At 40.2% G+C, this 19,120-nt stretch overlaps 1 protein-coding gene across 4 annotated transcripts in view; it reads left to right on the forward strand.

Moving 5' to 3' along the window:
* LOC109968758 (receptor tyrosine-protein kinase erbB-4) overlaps nt 1-19,120 on the forward strand; it is a 244,655-nt gene that overhangs the window by 62,129 nt on the left and 163,406 nt on the right. The window contains exon 1 of one of the 4 annotated variants that reach the window (XM_020615251.1): nt 4,945-4,978. The exons of the other annotated variants lie outside the window; for them this stretch is intronic. The gene's annotated coding sequence lies outside the window, so the exon portion shown is untranslated. Of the gene's footprint in view, nt 1-4,944; nt 4,979-19,120 lie in introns of those variants that run through there. 4 annotated transcript variants of the gene reach the window in all.

Consider the following 19,120-nt stretch of genomic DNA (forward strand, 5'->3'; position numbering starts at 1 on the left):
GTATTGTCTATAATATCACTGTTGCTTTAAGATCTCCATGAATTTCAGCAACGAGGCTTTTCACAGACCATACAAAATGAACATTCAGTATTTGGATGGGGGCGCCCGCATACTTTAGGTACATTGTTTTTCCTGATGAGGGCACTCTAAATAAATCTGTACATATACTTAGTATTGGTGCCTCACTACTGTTCCAATGTTGATGAAACATGGAGGATGATGCTTCTTGCGAATGTTTGATCATAAGGAGTCATGTTTCATATGCTACATACACTTGTAGAGATTTTGTTTCTGCATATGCTCAGTCTTACTATAGAGGTTCAGTGGCTTCTCTTCTTTTTGTGCTTACCTGCACTCACCAATGTGAGCGTCGAACATTTTTAATCAGACTTTTATTTGGCTGTTCTGATCCATGTAAAGCTCTACCCCCTGTTCACTGTTTATACCAATCCATCCTATATGGTAATTACTTTTATGATGATAAAGAGACCAAAACAATAGAAAGGAGAGGAAGAACAAACCCGCAGACACACATACACAGGCTCACCCTTCCTTTATGTTGATCACAGCTTTCACAATTAGACAAACTGTGATAACGCCATTTATGCAGTGGTGAGATTCATCGCAATTACACTTGGAGGACATTTCTTCTCCAGAACAGAGTGGCAGAATATTGCTTCCCCATCACACAGATGTCTTCTAGCTATACACTAACACGTAAAACATGCACTTTTTTGGAAATTCACAGCTCCTTCTGGGAGGTTTGTAGGGCAAGGATGTGTCCTTGATTCCCTACTGGGATCTATTCAGTGATGAGAGAGAATGAGACAAGGGAATTCAGAAAGAAAACAGTAAAATAAATATTTATGCTTCATTAGGGATCAAGCATAGCAGATATTTTCAAGACAAACTCTAAAACAGCAGCATTTAAATGTTAAAGGCCTGTGTATTGGCAAGGATCTGGTGATATGCTACATACGTCAATACATATGAGTCGATATATTTCAATACTGGAAACAAGGCAATATTTTGCGTTTCTTAAAAAATGTTTTTTTTGAAAAACAGTCATAAAATAAGCAATACACCACTGTATGCCTTTAATCTCCTGCAAAAAAGTGAACTTTTTATGCAGTCAGAACGGGGGTCTATGTTTGCATTTGACACAGTCACTGTCACATCCCACAACATAGCACTGCTTGGCATATGAACTGTTAATTACAAATCAGCACTTTGTTTTCGAGAATCAATAGAGAATCGCAAAGTGTTATATCGCAAGATGCAACTGTAATGACATTTTCTTATACCCGTACGTTTAAACTGAACATCTGCACTGAGATTGCTACAGGAACCAAAGTTTATTTTCCAGTTGCAAGCTATAGACAATTGTGTTACTGATGAGAGGATGAGAGCTGTGGTGTTATTTTCTTCAGTTCCCTAGTCTGGGGTACACCTTCTTTTCTTACTCACACCAGAGCTGCTTCACAATTTGAGGAAAAACAAACACTGTGGATTCTGAAAACAACATCATTTTTATTTTATGACTGTGCCTCTCCAGCTATTCCCCGACTGAGGGAAGCTTTCAGTTGCTTGACACTTGGTAAGGTGATGCACACTCCTTCTAAAAATCAGTGTTTTCTGCAGGGAATCTGTGCTGTCCTGCTGTCAGGATCAATTAACCGATATGTTCATTTGTAAATGAAAACAGAAATTTTATTCATAATTTACTTTAAGGGAACACAAACACATAAATAACTCCTCTGCATAAAGTATTGTTAGTTTATCCATCAGGACACTAGTTACTGCTTCCAGTGATTTCAGCCACTAATCCCCATCTCTAAGGTCCATGCATGATGAAGATCGATGCCAGCATGCAACACACACAAAGCTTGCGCTCCTAGTCATCCATTGCCTTGGTGCGCAGTCACATCCAGTGTGAGCATGTAGCGTGAGCTTTGTGTGTATTGGAGAAAAGACAAGAAGATATTCTTTTGATCACAAGAGGCATTCTGCCTGCTGTTCTGCTCCACCCCACATCAACAGCAGAGACAGTGTTTGACTGAAGGACACAAGATTAAAGTTTGTGCTGAAATAAGGCTTTGGGATGATGGATGGGCAAATTATTTATTTACAGTTGATCAGGGTTCGGTTCCATCCTTGCAACAGGGTGCAAGTCAGGTTTTAAAACTTATTTTCATTTTTAGTAGTTTGGTTTTAGGGGTCATAAGCTTAAAATGTTGGGAACCATTGATAAACTGGCTAAACTGTTGACCAGTCCTTCATGTCTGTCAGATTTCAGTTATGCTGCATGTTCCCAGCTCCTAATTTAGTGGCTGTAATCATAACTAACAGAAATAATCACCATATTACAAAAATAAGACCCAAGTTGTGTTAGACCAAATTGAGTGATAATCCTAGGCATTGGTAAATGTCCTGTCTAGTTTGTTATCCTCAAAGAACTTTTTCACATTGGATGGACCCACATTATTAGTTTGCCCACAGTGCATCATCCCTATTTCAGGATTCCCAGTTGTTTCATTTTTGCAGCCACATGTCTGCTTCGTCCCCTCCACTGTAGCATTTGCCCATTGCTCACTGCGTCCCCCCGTGATTCTTGGGCCGGCTGTCTCGCGTTGATCCTGAGTGCACTGCTCCCAGATGTGGTTATTTGTGCCTCTGTGGTGATTTTGCTAGGAAACCTGAGTTAATTAGAGGCAGCACCAAAAGTATTGTATGTAAGATAGTATGTGTGTGGCTGAAGAGGAGTGCATCTCTTTCTATGTTTGCATCTGCATTGGTTAAAATAACAGCAGAGATCTCTATATTTTCATAAGATCAGTAATGGCCTGTTTCATCTCTCATCACTTATCTGGCTATGGAGAGAAAACATACATCTCCCTCTCTCTCATATTTTCTTTCACTCTCACATACTCTCTTTCATTCCTTTTCACTGCATTCATGTTACAGATATGAAAACCTATCCAGCAGCAATCCGCCAGATCTTCTGGCTGATATATCGGAAGCGATGCCTCTCTTGTCGGATTCCAGCAGCAATAAAACACAATATTCTTTTTAACATGCCCACAGATAGTGCAGTTTTTCTCACTTCATATGATATTTGACAGATAAAACCAATCTTTATTCTCATAAAGCACACACTAAAAAAAGAATGGGGAAAAAAATGAGTTTTTCCCACCAACTCCTCGGTGGCTGTAGAGTCCACAGTGCCACCTAATGAGGGTTCTGTATATTTTCTGAAATTAATGTGCCTGACTTAAGTCTAGAGTTGAGCTGTCCAATTTGCTCAGAAATATGCACCTAACCAACCATCCAGTGGATATTACTGCCTAACCTGGGAGCTCTTCCTGCTCTGAAATCATTACACCTGACCAGCGAATGAAAAGTACCATCTAACCAGCATATTTGCTGCTTTTAGAAGTAGAATCAGGTAAATGCAATTTTTGTAACACCCAATGTTATTGGAAGTCTATTGAGCTTGCCTGTATCCCACCTCCAGTGCTTTTAGATGAAGGAGCAATGATCAATATCTTTATCTAATGAAGCATCAGTTTCTCCAACAAACTATGCTCCAGGAAATCCTGTTTTTGTGGGACTGGCTAATTGGGTAGAGACCTGCTGGTTCAAAAACAGCCGTGCAATGGGTTTCCCATTCCAGAGACAGGCAGGAGGCTCCATGACTGAATCCAGATCCCTTTTCCTTCCTAATCACAGGCTAAAGGAGAGGGGAAATTTGCCCTCTGGCAAGAAAGAAGACCAAAGTACCTGCCGTGCCTTCATTAGCTGTCTTTCTTTGCCCAGGCTGATGAAATCGAGGTCTGAATTTTCTAATGAGAAATCAATGAGTGCACGGCAGGAGCCCTGAGGCTCTCTTGCTCCTGTGCTGTCATTCTTTTATTCCCCCCACACCCTCTCTGTTCCTGTCTCACTCACTTTATCCTGCTTTTCCCTCTCACTTTCACCTTCACTGCGGTGGCTTTTTGACATTTCTCTGAATTTACTTTATTACGATAAACATCATCTGTCTTCCTTTGAAATAAAGATCAGAGTGATTTATTTACTTTACTGTCCTATTTTCCCTGCAGAAATCCAGAGCATTCATGCAGTGTACGCACTGTGTATATATATGTGTGTGTGTGTGTGTGTGTGTGCTGGAAGTGTGGTTTCAACCATGCACAAATGCTCTGATTGTAGTCATAATGGTACACTCTGCACTCTACCTGTAAACTAACAGATTTTAGTTTATTTTTTAAACAAAATTGCTTTTACTAAAAGTAGCTCAACCAACAGCGGGGACTGTCAAAGGAAAAGATGGAGATAATGTAATTATCTGAAGGTCGGAAGTGGGACCTGACCCAAACTAAGTCCCGCTGTTTAAATCCTCTGTACTTCTACTTCCATTTTTCATTACCCCCCTTTTTTTAGTCAGATCTTTTTTCCTCTGCTCTTCTACTACCCCTGCGAGAGCAGCGTGGACCTCCTTAACCTTCCCCAAAACCATTAAGTGCACAAGCAACCAAGTACACACAGGCCTTCAATATCTATATTTTCATTTATACTTCATGAGGCCAGGTCCCTGCTAGTAAACTGTTATTTTTCATAGGAGACCTGAATATGTGGTGCTCAGTCACAAACTACAACCAACTTGAAGTTCTGTCTCCTTCTCTGTTATCAGAATGTACAAAAAGTCATTTGATGGATCTGAGTTGCATTCTGCAATAACTGTGGAGAAGAGGATTAAAATAGCCGCAGGTTGGCTAACAAATTTGATACCTACCCTGTATTTACACCTCATGCTGCAACACCATCTGCGTGTTTCACCCTTGAGGGATATTAATTATGAATGCTTTGACAGTGACATGATGATCACTGTTCTTTGGTCTCTCCTCTAGGTAAGCCATGCATCCTCCTCCTCTCCCCCTGAATGTGGTTGCAGACGGGCCCCTGCGTAGTCATGAGTAATGTATGGCTTTTTTACCGTGATTCATCCCAATTATGTATGAGTATCATGTGGTAAATCTGGTTTATGCCATAATTCATGAAACAGCATGGGTTTGTCACTGTATGTACTGTAGTGTTACACAGTTGATTGGAATGCAAATGCAATCATTTTTTTGCTGAGTGAGATAAAAAAGGAAATTACACAGTGTTGCTGATTTGTTGAATCCACACAGCCCTCTTTCATGCTTTTATGGTTTATTTGCAAATATGGTGCATTGTCATTGTTGATACTGTAGCTTGTTCTGCCTTTCTTCGAGAGAATTAGTCAACTGTAGCTTTACTGTCCGTGTATGTTAAGACATTTCTGCTCAAACTAGACCCAATACTTAACTACATATAAAGTAGTTAAAACTAGCTCCACTTTGACAAGGATCAGCTTTAAAATCCTGCACCAGCACTAACAGTCTAATAATGTAATATATAGTAATACATCAATAAGGCTGCTGATTTTAAGTACATTTTGTTATACTTCTGTAACTATTAGATTTTGAAAGACATACTTTTCACTCACAATGCATAGTTTTATATTGTCCTACTGGTACTTTAAAGAATCCAAGTACTTATTCCACCCCTGGTACTGTATATTCCAGTTATGTTGAGAGCTGCAGCTCCATGAAAACCCAAGCCCAAACATCAGCTAACAGATTAGTGACTAACATGCTACAGTAATTGTCCCAAAAGAACAAATTCTTTTCAAGAATATTTGTGCCTGCATTTTTCAAGCAGCAATCATTTCTACAATGCACTGATAATTTGCCAGTCAAAAACATACATTTTGTATGATAATTGTGAGCACCTTTCTGTGCTGTGCAGATAAGAGTGAGGGAATGAACTGACCCTCATCCTCCCTATGTTTCCATCAGCAGTTAATTAATACCTGCCAAACATTTGAACCTTACTGCTGCTTTTCATTTTTTTTTTTGGCTAATTACAGTCCTGTTTGACTCTGTAGATGTGTGCATGTGCAAGCACCCACGCACATTTTTGCTTTTTTTCTCTCGTTTTTTTTGCACAAACACACACACACAGCTATTTTATGGTCGATTTTGAGGTGATTAGCTACACAGCATTAAACAATAGCCTTGACTGGCCTTCCTGATGCTGCTGTCATAGTGGGGTCACTGTTACTCAGGTTACATGGAGGCTGCCATCAATACCATATTAAACTCATTTGCTGCTCTTCAGTTTATTTTGATGTGAGGTTCATTGGAGTTGGCCTGTTTTCTGTAACAGTGAGTATCATACTCGCAAGTGTCAAGTCCTCAGTGGCAACAGTCGTTTACATATTTCTTTTTAAAGGTGGCTCTTCACTGCACCATTTGTGGAGTTAATGAGGCTCTAAGTTGGTGTCGAAGTCACATTTTCAGTGGGATTCTGTGCTGTCGTACTGAGCTTTTAATTTTGTGAGGGATCACCAAGTGAGGCCTTAAGGAGTGCAGGATTTAATGGAAGATCTTACTGTCTGATTTTCTCCAACACTGTGTAAAACTATTTTTCATTTACCATGCCTAATGTTCATTACTTACCATTTAAAATTCACAAGGAGAGTTTAAACCAGCCCAGGCTAACATGTTTACTTAAAAAAATCTGCTAGCACCAGCAGGCAGTGGACTTGAGAGAATAGCTGAACAGGATATTTAATTCATATGCTGACTTCAAAATACTGTTGCTCTGTGGTATATGGGTAGGAAATTTGTGGCAGACAGGTATACCTTGTGCTTGAGTGATTTCTTCTGTATCGGTCTGTTTGCACTTTGTGTTTTCTTTTTGCCTCTAGGATATGAGAGCTCTGAAGAGTGCAGAACCTACCGCCCTCAAGCATTGCAAACGTCTTATTTATAGACATTAGTACTGTATACTTTTAGCCATGCTAATGGCTAGTGGGCTAGCGGTCAGTTGGTGGGTTATTCTGTTGACCACTTTGGTCCAGAATGAAATAAACAGAATATCACAAAAATGTACAGACATTCATGATCAGATAATGGATCCTAATGACTCTAGTCATGGACTCTATCCTTTGACCTTTCCTTTAGGGCCATCAGAGGTTGACCTTTGTGGTCATAACCTCCCCTCTCACATGACATGAACGCAGCATGTGTACATCTTCAAAGAGGCACTAGCGTAGCTGCGGACTCATGGTCTTGTTTGAATATAATTGTTCACATCTTATTTCTGAGACTAAATCAGAGGCTAATCAGATCTGTATTTTATGTGATGGGAGTTCCAAAGCATTTAGCAATATATACTGTTGTAGGATTGTGGTTCTTCTTACCATTGCTAACTCTGAGAGACGAGACAGTCCAAGTAACTTCAAAACAGTGCTGATTTATTCAAAGGATCACAGGTAAAATTAACATTACACGCTCAGGTATCTTGCACCTCCAAACTGCTCGCAGGCAGATGTAAGATGAAAGACCCTGAACCCACCAGGCCTATACATTATATCACTTCGGTTGGGCTAGCCCCATACTACCCAGAAACGTCAACCGAGACGTCTCTGTTGCCAGCTTTGCAGCTGGTCATAGCAGTAGTCAAAACATGAAGCAAATTAATGTGTGTGTGTCTGTTGGTTAAGTGGTGTGTAACTAAAAACATTCTCACAGACTTCTAGTACATGTCGTGACTTAAACATAAGAACATATTATGGCTAAGGCTACAGTTATACATGTCATAATAATAATATTAAACACCCTGTCTGCTGACAGTCATCAGCTCTTCTCTCTAGTATCCTTGACCAGATGTACCCTGTAGAAACTCATAAGCATGCCTAAGCATTTAACAGTCTAACTAGACATCCTATCTCCACTAAACATTTCTAATACATAAAGTATCTATCCAATTTCTATCTGACTAAAAATACCTAACAATACTCAACACCAAGGGTCATTGGATTTGTTATTTCAAACCAGAAATCCAATAGTAACCTCTTTTTAAAAGATCTGGCCAGAAAATATTCTAGACAGCATCCCTCCAAACTTCAAATCTCAGAGTGAACTTCAGTGCTTCACACAGTTCAGAGGGGCAGACAGAGGATGCAGCTGAGGAGAAAGTATCAAAAAAAGATCCAAAAGGAGAAAATTGATTTCAAGTCTATCCTTCAGGTGTAGCTCATGATACTAAGAGAGTTTTTTTTTTTTTTTGTAGCTTCTGACAGTGAAGCTGATCATGGACTGGGGTTTGAAAGTAGGTCTCTATGCTTTGGTGTGAGAAGTTGTTTTCTGAGGCTTTCATGAGACATTTTGCCAAATGCATCCATGAGACATTTTGATAAGGAGACTGCCATATTGGGGTGGTGTAAGGATGCTGGACCAAATGATGGGAAGGTTCTAAGTTGGACTGAGTGACTTCAGTCAATCAGTTTAGTTTTTGTTTATGTCGTTTGCCTGAGGAAATTGACTGGCTGTGGTTTCTACTAAAAAACTGTGTTATTGATAACAATATAAATACTGGAACAGTGCAGTGATGGGTGTCAGGTACACGTAGAAGTCGTTGTCACAGAAATCTGAGAGTGAATCTGCTTTCATGATGTAGCTTGTATAAATATATGAAGGGGCCCTCTGGCAAATGCCTCTAGTGTTTGCTTTACTTTCCATGTATTCTTTATTAGAAAAAATATTAAAATGAACTTGGGCAAGAGCCAATTTGACAAACATCTCAGACATAGTGTATCAAAAAGAAACCGCTTGTCAACACTTTTTTGAGCAGCTGTTTTCCAAATCTCTTTGAGCCTGGATTGAGTCTTCATGAAGTTTCAAAACCAGAAACATAAGTGGTGTTTTCACAGTATGTTACCCCCTAGCTACCATGTAAAATATAAGAGATGTCCCCTGTGACACTGCATCTACAAGCTGAGTCTAGAAATCAAAAACACTGGGGAGTGAGCTCGCATGTTCTGCCATCCAGCAGTCTCTCAGAATCAACAGAGGCTGGGTTCAGAGAAGGGCAAACGCACTTCCTGTCTTTACCAGTTCAGCATGGGGTGCATTAATTGAAAGTCAAAGAGGGGAAATGGTGGAATTAAAGACCCCCCCCCCTTCCCCCCTTCCCCCAATGGCAAAGAATTGAGGTGTGAGGGAGAGAGACAGTGGAAAGAGAACAAAAGAGACAGAGTAAAAAAAGTAGGGAACTTTTCTTATGCTCATTCTCTCCTAATGTAAGGCTCCCACGGCAGGCACAGTGAGGGTGTGTGTGGAATGGCTGATGAGCCCCCTGCTTCTGTCGCACAGACAGGCGATGATTCTTCCACATTGCCCCAAAAGACTGTACAAATGTTAGTCATCAGTTCAAAGCTGATGGTGGTGAACTTGTGGCCCTGCCTTGACCAATGGACTGGAGTGGGTGCACACTGAGCTGAGATGGACTTCCTGAGAGTTAAAGACACAGAATGATTGTGCCTGTGGCGCTGAGGACATGTGTATGGTAGTAGGTACTTTATTGATCCCTCAATGGGGAAATTTCAGTGTATAAAGATAGTGGTGGATGGGGTTTGGATGCATTCACTGAAATCCCACTCAGCTTGGCCTGTATTTCTGTGAATTGTGTTCTGTTTACTTAGAAGAAATTACACAAGTCTAACACATTTTGTTCTCAGCATTACATGTTGTTCACTTCCATGCTATGTTTTTTTTTTCATATTTATGTTTATTTATAATTTTTTTTTAGGAGTGAGTATATGGCATTGATCAGTGCCAGATACCACAGACCACAGTGCTGACAAAACATAGAATACAGAGACATCTGGCAAAATTTGATTAATAGTAGGGCTACCATAGTAGCTTAGGATGAAAGGTGCAGACCACTGAACCACAGCATCCATGGCTGAAGTCTGAAATCTGCATCCCCTCCTTGTTTTCCTGTTTTTTCTCAACTGTATGCAATGAAGAGTAAAATGCACAGTGATCCAGTAAGTTAATCATGGTGCATTGCAACATCATTGGATAACCGTTATAATAAAAATAAGTTAGTCATGAGAAGATACTGTGTTTTTTTTCCTATGAATGTTCCCAATGCACTGTGAATATTTTCTATGTTAAGTATCAGCATATTTATGAATGTTAAATGAACAACATTACCTCATCTTTTTAATAGAAAATATAGTCCTGTTGCAGTTATATTTCCATCACAATGTATTTGCTGGTGGAAAACACCATCCCTTGAGATTTTCTTTGACCGTTAGGAGGAGACCATAAAGTGACTATGTTCATGATTCAGACATCTGAAATATTTTTTCTGCTTCCACCCTTGGGAGCTGACACTGAAGAACAAATTGTAGATGTCCAGTTTTCAGTGCCACTTCTTTGACATAGCAGCAGAGTGCTTGTGTGCTTCAGGGATGGATACACTGATGACATATTGTTGGTGTATGAATACTAAATAGATCTGTCTTCTAAGAGTTCTTGAAAGCATGTTTTTATGTTGAGGGGCTATAGAGCCTTATCTTGACTGTTTTTTGCAACATTTGTTAAGGTGAAATTTACAGAGTAGTCAGTGAGATAAAGGCAAAGTTACTCTAGGGGAGGTCTTAGCAACCCTTTCTTAGTTGGCTACCTCTCCTCTCCTCTTCTTTCCTCTCCTCCCCTCGCCTGTCCACTCACTTTGACATCATGTCCCAGCGGAGCTCCACCACTTCCACTCATAAAAGAACAAGTGTGCCTCCCCATATCTCTGACAGCCACACATGCTGAACAAAGACACACAAACATGCACACACACACCCCAGCATTACACTTGTCACACTTTATACAGTCCCTTGATACAACCTACAGATACCCAAGAAAAATGTTTTACTCAACCTCCTAAAACGCACTCCCTCACTTGAAAACCAAGTATATCATTTCAGCACTCTGGAGTCAAATCCACTTGAGGATATCTGAAAGATAGTGAGAGAGAAGCCTCCCCCCCCACCCCCCTCGGTCCCCAAAACAAAAAAAACAAAAAAAGAACAGAAAAAAATACTGTGCGATGTGACTGGGAGTAGCGAGTCCTGCAGGCCTGTGCATCGCCAGTTAAAGTGCTTGGCTGTGGACTAGTAATGATGAGTGACCACAGAGTGGTTTTCAGCTATGTTAGTGCCTGTCCTCTCTCTTCTTTCCATCCGTCCTTCCATCTCTCCTCTCCTATTCTCTCTGCCTCCCTCTGTCTTAACCTCCTCCACTCCCCAACAGCCGAAGCATTCAGGCGCTACATAATCGCTGCCTTTCTCTTCCGGCCCTTCTTCCTTGCAAGGTCGCTCCTCTCCCTTTGTGTTGCCTCCCAAGACACTCTCAAAAGGCACATTCAGATCACTTATGGGGCTTTTGTAAATATTTAGTGCCGGCATTTGCTGCACATCACGTCGTTTTCTCTCGCTATATAATTCACTGAAGGATCATGTCTTTGGCTGTGAGTGTCCAACACCTCAGGCACAATAAATGCATAATTTGCATTGCTCTTTGATGATGATACAGTCATTTTAAATGAGTGAATTACATACTTGTTTTGTTGTTGGATGGAGCCATATTTATTCATGTCAAGCACAATATTTCTAAACTGATAAAACACAGTCATGATTTTTCACGTCTTTATTGGACACATCCATTGAACATACAAAGTGATGGTAGAAAAACTAATGGCAACACCAGACTTCTGATGTCACTAAATGTTAACAGGAGTCAGGTGTCAGCAAACCTGGAGTTCAGTCAGTGAAATGAGAATGGAGGTGTGGTTTAGAATGACCTTGGCTTATAAAAACACAGTGTCAGTGTACTATTCACAAGCAGCATCAGCTGATGTGAACCGTGTCTCACAAAAAAGAGCTCTAAAGACCTATAATCATGAGTTGTTGATCTGAAAGTAGCTGGAAAGGTTCACAGTTATCTCAAAGACTTCAGATATTCATCATAAATGGAGATGATTTGGTATTGTGGCTACTCTCCATAGAAGTGGGCGCTCAGCCAAGATCACTCCAAAGGCACAAGGCAGAATGCTCAATGAGGTAAAGAAGACATCTAGGGTTAGACCTAAGGACTTGAAGGATTCACTGGAGTTGGTCAACATCTCTCTTCATGAGTCAACCAATTGGAAAATATTGAACAGGTATAGTTTCCATGGCAGGATGCCATGGAGGAAGCCACTGCTCTCCAAAAAGTACATTGTGGCAGGGATAGACCAGATCAAGACCAGCTTGACATTCCACAACACTGTTGGGAAATACACAGCAGATGAAATGAAGGTAGACTTGTTAGGAAGAACACAAAAATCCACCTTTTGGAATGGCCCAGACCTCAACCCAATAGAGATGCTGTGGAGTGACCTCAAGAGAACCATTCACACCAGAGATCCTGAGAATATTCCTGAGCTGAAGCAGCTCTGTGAGGAAGAATGGTCCAAAATTCCTTCTGAATGTTGTACATGTCTAATCAACAGCTACTGGATATGCTTGCTTGAGGTTATTGCTACCAAAGGGGTTCAATCAGTTATTAAAACACTGTTACCATTAATTTTCCACCTTCACTTTGAATGTTTAATGGGTGTTTTAATAAAGACTAGTTCATGTGACACTTTCCTGCCTTTTTTATTTGTTTTATGCAATTATAAATAGAATTTGGGGATTTTATTCTCATAATTTATCATGTATTGATGTTTATCTAACAAAAACATAAGGTAATAACTTAATAATTCATTTATTATTTAAATAGTCTTTAGATGTTACCATCGACAAGCTGTTACTGGATTTTGAATATAGCTTTTATAAAGTAAAATAAAGTGAATAAAGGAATAAAGGAATTTTCTTTGCATTTCATTCCCTGTCTGGCTCTAGAGCTTGGCTTTAAACAAGACCAGTTATTTTAGCACACACCGTGTTCCTAAGTATTATTATCCTTATCTCCAAGCATGATTAAACAACTCATAAACCTGTCAAAATGTTAGGTCTAACTGTAATTATAATGTGCTTCTCTAACAGCACAGTTAGAATGCCATTCATTGCAGATTACAAATAGAAAGTATTTTACTCACTGTGTGTGTCCATGTGGGTACTTTAATGTGTGTACTTTGCCATTGGCGTGATACAAGTTAGCGGAGGCTCAATAAATGGCGTGGCAAAGTGTGTCAAGCGGAGCACTCTCAGCGAGTGCATGAGATTGGTTGATAGATAGATTTCACACTCCGGTAGCTCACTCTTCATGTTGGCTTCACACCAGCTTTGGTGTTTTGTCAGGGAGCGTAACAGGTGATTATTCCACTTGGCTTGCTGGGGGGAAGGAGGGAGGGAGGAAGAGTGAGGTGAAGAGTCAGAAGACATAAAAAGACAAAGATGTGGAGAGAGAGCAAACAGGGCAACACTCTGGCTTGTAGAAGGGTAGACATTCTTTTTGGAACTAATGTCAGGTGTCAGAACAGTAAGGAAGTAAAATCACAGTAGATATATAGAGGTCAAATTTACACAAGATGATTCTGTAAATTTGAAGCTGTTTTAGTTAACTTTTAAAAATGTTATATTTCTTATCTGCTTTTGCTAAATGTAGACATTTGGGTGGTACTCTTTGTCATGCTACACAAAGGTGACTTATGCCAAATACCAAATTATTTTATTATTTGATTAAAACTTGCCAGGGTGTTTTCACTGCCAAAGTGCAATTTAAATAAAGTGGGTGCTGCATATTACAATAGCTAATACTGTGGTGCTGTCTTGTTAAGAGATCTTATAGCAAAATGACATTTTCTTGGGGTTAACTGATAGTGTTTGTCATTTGTATATATAAAAAAAAAATAAACAGCATTTTTTGCTTCTGAAATGTGTGGATTTTTTCTTTGTTTCCAATTTACTGTACATTATTTTTAAATTGACTAGCAGGCTGTTCTGGATATTGTGCGGTGTCATTGTACAATTTTGCGTTGCAATGTTTGATGATTATGGATGATGATTGTTTATATTTGGACATTTTATAGACTGCGCATAATTGATTTATTGTCCAAGTAATTGGTGATTACATTTTTTACTGGCAGTCAGCATGCTATTATTCATCCATCCATAAAAGTAGTTACATGGAGGTTTATCAAGCAGTGATGTTCTGGTTGTATTGCAGGCTTTTTAATCTCTAGATGTTCAGGATGCCTCATGACAACACATCAAAGCAACGACCCCACATCCTGTGAGGCCTTTTATCGTCTCACCTTGCTTCTTACCCTTCTGACCTGCTTGCTCAGTCACCATTAAAGCCCTTCTGTGCTGAGTTTTGGCCTCCAAGCAATTAGTCAGAGAAGTCCAAGCGGCCCATTCTCTCTGACCCTACCTGGGCTAGGTGGATTATGGGGAGGGGGTATCCAGCAGTACAAGTGCCCGGCTTTTTGAATGACAGGTGACACAGGGTGGAATGAGATGCAGCATTTGCCCCGAACTCACCTGTGTCATCAGTTCATCTTCTTACAGGAAAGAGTCATGTTAGAGGGAGGCAGAGTGGCTGATAGAGGGACAGCTACACAAACACACATTTCCTAGTACATTTATACATGTAGAAGAACAGGACACAAATGGTGATAGTTCATAACATGTCTGCCTGACAGTTTTCAGACAGGGACACGCATACAGGATGAATGACAGGTTCAGGTAGCTTTGTGTGCCGCTGATGTGGAAAAGTTGTTGCTTCCAGTTCACATCTTTCATATAAGGCCAGACTAGACCAGTGGTGAGGAGCTGTTAATCTCTCTGCTCCCTCTAAACTCTCTTTCTGTCCCTCTCTATATATCTCTCCTTCTCTAACAGTGTCAGTCATTCTCATGCTTTTATCCCCTCTATGTCAAATTCATTCTGTACACACACACACACACACACACACACACACACACACACACACACACACACACACACACATTCTGTATACTATAAATGTATGTGTGCAGTGAGATGACTCCATATGCTCGGGTGGTGTTTACATCGATTTTGCTCAATGCTTCACTAGTGCTAGTGTGGAAAACTAATCGAGTGTGTTGGCTGCAGAGAAGCTCAAAGGCAGAACAGCATGTGAGGTTACAGAGTGTGCTCCTTTAATTCACGGTTATGTTAAATTTGAATAAGCGGTCAGTGGATGTTCTGGCATGCAGCCATGTAATATGGACACAATACAACTGGTGTTAGTGCTCAGTCAAACCAGAAATTGGTGCAGAAAAATTAATTTGCACATTCTTGTAGAAAAAGTGGTGTTTAATACTGGCACACAGGCAGTACTCTTGTTGCTTGCACATAATTTTGTTTGAAACCGTTTAATAGCACAGCTAAAACTCTACACAAAAGCACCATGTGAATTTACTTAGCTGCTACATGGAAATCCACTGATTGCAGAAAATGCAAGGCCTTGTGTGCATGTCCTTTAGAACTGTATTCCTAAAAGTCAAATATTTAATAAGGTAATTTAGTGATTTCCCAACTGACTGGTTGCCAACTGCCAAATCTCAAGTTCTTTCCATCCCGTTCAAAGTCAAGATGTTGGTCAACAGGGAAACTCTGTCATTCAAAAAAGTTGAACTTCATACAAAATCAACATGTGACTTTACTTGCTGCTGCATAGAAATTCAACAATTGTCACAATTCCTTTCAAATTCATTGATTTGCATTTGGAATGTTACTGTTATAAATGGTTTCATGACTGTCCTAAGTAGCCTTGTAGCTCTTTTAATCAAGTCTTCAGTTCCCAGGTGCATAAACACCAGATCTTCTGTCTTCTCTTAAATATGTGCCTTAGGTTTGTGCAAAGCTTTGTTGAATATCCCGGACAACTAAATTGAACAATGAAATGCTGTTTATTGTTGCCAGCCCATCGTATGATTGAAGGTGTTATTTTCACTTAAGGGCAGGTGGTAGGCTGTATAAAGGATGCATGAAACTGCTTCCCAGGAGCTGCACAAAAGCAAATGTCAAACTGTGAAGTGCAGCGAAGTTTTCTCACTGGTGACGCGGAAGCTGTCTGCCAGACTGTGTTAGCCTGAAATGTTCAATTCTGCCTAGTTTATTAAATACAATTGCATTTTGGAAGCAATATTGCAGGAAGCGAACATTCCTCCTTACTGCTCTCCATCTATCCGTTTCCATTTCTACTCTTAGCCTCTTTTCCCCGCTGTGCTTTCAGTGCAGATGGCTGCTGCAGACGGTGGTGTTGGTATTTGTGTGTGTATGAGTACTTTGTGAGGCCCAACACAGATCAAGAGCACTGCAGTACACACGTATGCCCCCAATGACAAAAAAGACACGTGTGCACACATTCTTGGATGCATCTTTTATGATACACACATAAAAACACTTGCAGCTCTACACACAAATGCAAACACACTGCTTTAAACACCAGTGGGGAAACCCTGATTTCTCTGTTCCTTCAGTCTTGTCAGTGTTGTTACGTCTCTGCTCGCACTGCATCATTATTCAGTTTGGAGTTGGCTGCTGCTGTGTCATTCACACATATATGCTTGCACAGTCACAAAAACAAATAGTGCAATTGTGTGAAAGCCATTGCAAAGGAAATCCTTGGTGAGAAATCTGACAGCAGGCATAAACTGCACCTCACTTGAACTACTTTTAAGAATAATGAAGAGTGCACGCAATGTGTTAATTTGTGGGTTGCAGATTATATGTACTTGACACAGTTTTAAATGGAAGATAAAGTCAAAAAGTATACTGGATGTCTACAATGACATGGATTTCTGGCAACAAACAGGTTTCAAAGAGCTGTAAAAAAAAAAAAAAAAGTGGAGTTGTGGATGCCTCTGAGTTTGGACCCACTGGCAGCGTTGTCAACTTTCCTCTCTCCAGCTGCTGTACATACAGCGTCACCTCAGGGATGCTTGCACAAAGAGAGTGCCTAATGAATGTGGAAAATGAGAATACCAGTTTGATGAACTCTGTTACTCAATTAGTGCAATTAATGTTCCTGTGGTGCCGCTGAGTAAAATGAAGTCATGGATGATTGAGTCACTGTTTTGCTATCTTATTTTATTTTAAGGCAGCTGTCTGTGTGCGTACGTATGTGTGTGTCTACATGTGTTTGTGTGCACATGAGAGATTCAGCAAGGGAGAGGGATTTTTAGGGGAATCTCATTTTGTTTTGTGAATGGAAAAAGAAATTGTGTTCTTGCTTGTTCACTGCACAAGACTAGTTTTCACCTTATCTCTACTAAGCTAATACTATTCACGTCTGATTTAGCCTGAACTGAATTACAAATCCATATACACTGAAGAGATGCTTCTGTGAAAGGTTCATTCACTCTGATATTCTAAAAATGAAGTGATATGAAGGAATGAAATAGAATAAATCGTAGTTAATCTGAGGAGCTTTGTCTCGAATAAGACAAAATAACAGCACCTCCAGTTTATGGGCTTTGCAGTATGTTGTTTTACAAAGCAGTATTGTAACATCTATTAAAACTCTGAAAACCCATTTGCAGTGCATTCGTAGTCATGTGCATGGAGGTACCGGTACAATAAGTCAAAACATTGTATTATTCTTTAAACCTTAAGGTAGAATGAAGATGCTTTATCTCGTATTAATCTCATGGTGTTATGGTAGACATGTTATTACATACATTTTGCAGGTTCTCTGTACACACATTTTTGTCTTTTCTCACTCTAATGGAGCCAGTTATAAGAAGACCAAAAAGTATTGAATAAAAGAGTAACTCCTAGCTCTGCAGACGTAATGGAGAAAAGTTAAGGTGTTAGCTCGCTCCTATGCAACTAATGCATACAAGATAAACAGAATAATCTGATAAGCATACTGAGTGTATATCCTCTAGTACATGTTGTTTTATTTCTGCCAGACAGTCCTCTGAGGTTATTTACTGACTTCCCACTTAAGAACACATCTACTTTTATTCATATTTAGCTTAACTGATTTCCAACCCAGCCTTTTCAGTGTAAAAACTGCTCTGTGTCAGACAGCACCTCTACATTCCACAGTGATGCCACACTGTATGCATACTGCAGTGTTGCTGTTGGTATGACATGCTAATAGAAATCCTAATGTATCTGCTATATGCAAGATAATTAGCTTATTCACAGTTAAAAAAACATGGTATATAAGTCACGCGCTGTGAAATTAATGCTGGTTTTATATGGTCTGTCTTTGGAGTCAGGTTTCCAACATTAAATGTTAAGCTCAAAACACGGAAGTAAATGTCTTTATACTACATCCAGCCCCCACAGTTTAAGGCTCATTTTGCACTGAAGTCAGTGTTCTGCAAAAGCCATTTGGCCAGACCAGCTTCTAGCCGCCCTCTCAGACCTGTTACCATGCAACCACATTAAAGTGGTTGGCATGGGAGGGCCAACAGGCGGGCACCCGGCATGCCCGCAGATGGAAGGGCGGTCAGAACAGGCTGTGAGAATGGTACCCCTTGCTATTCACACACACAGAGCTGCTGATGGTTGCCTTGTGTGCTAAGAGCCATGCACAGCTCCCACTCTGTTCTCTGTGTCGTAGCTGTTGGAAGAAGTTGTTCTCTGGTCGGTGAGTTGTTCTGCAGGTACAGTGGATACGGAAAGTATTCAGACCCCCTTAAATTTTTCACCCTTTGTTATATTGCAGTCATATGCTAAAATCATTTAAGTTCATTTTTTCCTCATTAATGTACACACAGCACCCCATATTGACAGAAAAACACAGAATGTTTGACATTTTTGCAGATTTATTAAAAAAGAAAAACTGAAATATCACATGGTCATAAGTATTCAGACCCTTTGCTGTGACACTCATATATTTAACTTAGGTGCTGTCCATTTCTGCTGATCATCCCTGAGATGGTTCTACACCTTCATTTGAGTCCAACTGTGTTTGATTATACTGATTGGATGTGATTAGGAAAGCCACACACCTGTCTACATAAGACCCTACAGCTCACAGTGCATGTCAGAGCAAATGAGAATCATGAGGTCAAAGGAACTGCCTGAAGAGCTCAGAGACAGAATTGTGGCAAGGCACAGATCTGGCAAAGGTTACAAAAAAATTTCTGCTGCACTTAAGATTCCCAAGAGCACAGTGGCCTCCATAATCCTTAAATGAAAGGGGAGAAAGTTGTAGAAAGTCAACCATCACTGCAGCCCTCCACCAGTCGGGGCTTTATGGCAGAGTGGCCCGACGGA

The sequence above is a fragment of the Monopterus albus genome, unplaced genomic scaffold (assembly GCF_001952655.1).
Source record: "Monopterus albus unplaced genomic scaffold, M_albus_1.0 scaffold161.1, whole genome shotgun sequence".
Taxonomy (NCBI): Eukaryota; Metazoa; Chordata; class Actinopteri; order Synbranchiformes; family Synbranchidae; genus Monopterus; species Monopterus albus.